The sequence below is a fragment of the Rosa rugosa genome, chromosome 4, assembly GCF_958449725.1.
Source record: "Rosa rugosa chromosome 4, drRosRugo1.1, whole genome shotgun sequence".
Classification (NCBI taxonomy): Eukaryota; Viridiplantae; Streptophyta; class Magnoliopsida; order Rosales; family Rosaceae; genus Rosa; species Rosa rugosa.
This window is the reverse complement of record NC_084823.1, coordinates 4572520-4576928: the sequence shown is the minus strand read 5'-3', so window position 1 is coordinate 4576928 and position 4409 is coordinate 4572520. Positions and strand designations below refer to the sequence as shown.

The following is a 4409-nucleotide window of genomic DNA, read 5'->3' as shown; positions in this document are numbered from 1 at the left end:
GACCAAATTGTCAGTGACCACATCAATGTTGGTCACAAATACTATTGAATTAGTGACCACTATTACTAGCGGGTCACTAACAGTTTTAGGACTAACTAAATTCATTTACCCACATATTGTTGAATTTTTAATGACGAAAAGTTCAGTATTAGTGACCATTTTTGTTGGGTCACTGATGTTTCTAGACTTCTAACATGTAATTTTGGTTTAGTGACCAAAACTTTTCGGTTGAACAAATCCCTCCAATTTTTTCTCTTAAACTTTAGAATAGGCGGGTTCGTTTCAAAATGAATGTGGTTTTATTTTGCAAGCGCGGCATTCAAACGCGCCAAGTCTTACAAATAAAAAAAAAACACCGAGAGACAGACCCTCTTTATCTTCATCGTCCTCTCGCGAACATAACCTGCCGCCTGATAAATACTCCACACTCCACCCCACCCCTTCACCACTTCTCTCTCTGCACATTTCCCATGGCCGAGTCCTCCGCCAAGCACTCTTCAGATTTCGGTAACTGCCGCGACGGCGTCGTTCCGCACATGAACAAGAACCCCCTCAAGTTTCATCTCCAGAAGCTCAGCCTTGAGCTCACTTGCCCTCTCTAGTTGGTATCCGCCTCTCCTCTCTGTCTTCGATTTCATCAGAAACCAACAGATCTTTGATTTTTGTGTTTCCGGCGATCTGAATCTGAGTCTTGATATTTGATTTTGTTGTTGAATTGCAGCCTAGGGTTTTTTAATCGGCCGACATTGCTTCCATGCAATCACATCTTCTGCAAGTTCGTCTCTTTCTTCGATTGACATGATTTTCAAAGTTCTGATCTTTTTCTTGCTTTGGGTTTTACTTGCAGCACCTGTGTACCCAATCGGACCAATTTTGGAGCAGAGTGCCCTCTGTGTAATATCCAAGTTCCCGGTCAAGGTATGTGTGTTGATGCCCTTGATTAGGGTTTTATGGTTGGAGATGGTAATTTTCCCTAAAAATTTGATCTTTAGGTCTGAAGTTGTTATCTTGATCTAGGTATAGCTGTAAATGCCTTTGATTAGGTTTCTGGGTGAGAAATAGTAATTTTGCATAAAGCCTATTGTATGAGAAGTGATTTTTATTGTCCTCTGTGCATAGTGTGAAGGGATTTCTAGAAATAGAGTAGCTTGAGCACGGCTTAGTCTACTGGAGTATCATTAAAATGAGATCTAATGATAGACATATATTAACTAAAAACCTCACTTAATTTCAAAATACAAATAAAATGAATACGAAAGTAGTCAAGATTATTTAGATTTTAGGTAGTATTGTACGAATATGTATTCAGAAGTCATTACCTAAGATGGCTCTTTGTGTGAGTGAACAAAAGGGGAAGACAAATTTTTTTTTTTTTATGCAAATGGGAAGGGCTGTTTTCAAAATAGAGGTTCTATCCTCAGAGAGTGTGCCTAGACTTTAGCTCTTGGGTTTGCGGGTCTCAAAGCTTGAGATCTAAACCGTAAACCACAAGTGATGTACGAGAACCTTAAAAAGCTTTAAATGATTATTATGTGTTTAGGGTTTTTGATCAAACAGTGTTAGCCGTTAGGTCTTGTTTAATGATACCCAACGGCAACCCGTGTTTATTTCAGGAAACTATAGTCCCTAGTCTTACAAATTTATACCCTACAACAAAAAAATACATAATCCCTAGTTCATCGAGACACAGACCCTCTTTATCTTCATCGTCCTCCTCCCTCACTCCTCTTCTCGCGAACATAACCCTCAACCCCTTTGCTTCATCATCCAGTGCTTAAATTTGTAATACTGTTGACCTTGATAGTTACCTTGTATTCACTTTCCAGAGACTTTGGTAACAAGTTGGGCATGTATCTATAATTTTAGTTGCCTACCTTTGTATTAGTAGCTTTTCTCTTTTCTTCCTCTGTTGTTCTGGAGTTATGACCTATATGTTTTTTTTTTTTGTTCATTATTTTTTGAACTGACATTGTGCATCTACTTTTCTGGATATTGACTCCCATAATTTGATAGTGTTTTGTTATTTTAGGTTACATGTTTCCAGGTAATTGGTGTTTCTTTTGTTAATTGAAGCTTATATGATTCAGTTGTTCATGTGTGGAATTTGGTTTTGTTTTGTAGCCTGTGCTTTTACTGACCATGATTACTCTTTTGTTATTTGCCTTTTACTGGTCCTGTATCATTTCAATGTGCACGCAGATGGATTTGTTGAGAAGCATCTATATGATTAATAATTTTAAATTCTGACTATTCTTTCAGTTAATCATTTGTAGTTTCTGTTCTTACATTCCTGAAATATACTAACTGACACTGTTTGTTAACTTCCAGTTTCAAGTAAGCTGCGTTTGAAATTCTGAGGGTCAAGGGCTGTATAAGTATCAGACAACCTTTCCAGCTGCGTTTAGTAAAGGTTAGTATAATAATTTAAAGGCTAGTATACAAGGTTAGTATAACATATACAATAGTAAGCTGTATAATTCTGTTAGGTTAGTATACTAACCATAGCCTTTTATAAGTATCAAATTGGTGAAGATATTGTATCTGTTAGGTAAAAAACTTAGTTGCTGAAACTGCAATTGAACTTAGAATGAAATGATCACAGTTCAATTTTTCTGAACTATTGTAATTGTTGTTTACTTTTCTGTGTTCTCCTGATCATGGTAACCATTAAATCCCAAGCATTGCTCATTTCTCCATGCTCAGAAGTTAGGCAAAATTTACAGAACCACAGAGCACAAAACAAGGAATCATCCAAAGACTTTTATGATCCTTTTCTAGTTTTATTTGGTTTTGTAATTATAAAAGCTTTCCCTAGGTAATGTTTACTTCAACCACTACCCATCTGATGCTCATTAAGACACTTAAAAGGTTCCAAATCCAAGTTATCTTTAGGGGCTTTTTACAACTCTTTATTAATCCGGTCTTTTCCCTTCATTTTGCTGATAGCATATGCTATGTCAACATAGTTCTAACAATGAAAGTCCCAATTGTGTATATAATGTACACAAGCTCTGCATTAATCGAGCCTTTTCTTTTGCTTCAGCTACTCTATTTTGGGCTTCTAAAGTTTCTGACTTAACATGTTGATTCTTTCTGTAATTGCAGCTTTAATCAGAACTAATTTGGCATATTCAATATCCTCAGGTCTCTGAAATTTGTTTACTTGGCTCTTCGCGCAGCTGCTGTGGCATTTCTATATAAGTACATTGGATTCCCTGCTCCCTGCATTACATGATGTTTTGATAGAATGCCTTGGTAGAATGTTTTGTAAACTCAAATAATTTTAGGGATAGGAAACTTTGTCTCTTAAATTGTTAGCAACAACAAATCCAACGGCAAAGTGCATAGAATGCCTTGGTAGAATGTTTTGTAAACTCAAATAATTTTAGGGATAGGAAACTTTGTCTCTTAAATTGTTAGCAACAACAAATCCAACGGCAAAGTGCCGGTACCATTGCTAGTTTCTATTATATAGAAGTTTCATTACTAATTACTATTGGAGTTCTATTTTCAGTTAGTTATTATTCGATGACTAGTAGAGACCAAAATTAAAAAGTTTATGAGATATATATTTTTTTTTTCTAGTGATCAAAACTTTAGTGGCCTACAGTTTGGTCACTAAAATAAGCATGTCACTCGGGTTTTAGTAACCAAATCATGTGGTTTAGTGACCAAATCTGTTACTTTTAGTGAGAAATTATGTGGTCACTAATTTTTTCATGATGAGTGACCAAATAATCATGGTCACTAAATCTTTTCACATTAGTGACCAACAACCATATTTTGGTCACTAAATAGAATTAGTGACGGGTCTATAGTGACCACTCAGTGACCAACAATATTTGGTCACTAATCATATTTAGTGACCAAAATGGCTATTTTTAGTGACCAATACAGTGGTCATTGAAGCCAGGTTTTGTTGTAGTGTGTATAAACATACAATTACATTGCACCGTTTCTTTATATGTGATCTTTCACTCCCTATATGATCAATTTAATCATACTCCTATTACTTGAAATACAACATTTCTCATACTTTTACCCGCCCGAGTGCAGGCAAATAATCAATTTTATTTATCGGTCGGTTCATTAATATGAATAAATTGCTAATCATTTATCTTATGTTAAGGAGATACAACCGCCAAGTACCGCTTCAATTAACGAGCCTCCTACTACGGTACGTCGCCAAAACAACAGGGGAGCATCATGCTTGGACAACTCCAACTTCAACTCGCTCCAAATCGGCACAAGATAAGTCACACCATCTTATCCTTTCCGCTCTTACGATTAGAGCTATTGCCATGTCTATACATATCTCCATGCCCCTTAAGCATGCCTACGACATGTTCTTGGCCACTTTACTACATCGTACATGCTTGCTCTATGTGTGTGTCATTTTTTTTCGTGCA

General features: G+C 36.3%; 1 long non-coding RNA gene across 2 annotated transcripts; it reads left to right on the top strand.

The window, feature by feature from the left end:
* Positions 1–351: 351 nt before the first annotated feature.
* On the top strand, positions 352–3326 carry LOC133741882 (uncharacterized). Of its 2 annotated transcripts, none has more exons than XR_009862206.1 (4): positions 352–605; positions 722–918; positions 2329–2410; positions 3145–3326. It is a non-coding gene; the product is annotated as an uncharacterized LOC133741882 (long non-coding RNA). The 2 variants fall into 2 exon arrangements; XR_009862207.1 differs by having other exon boundaries at positions 3106–3326.
* Positions 3327–4409: the final 1083 nt, after the last annotated feature.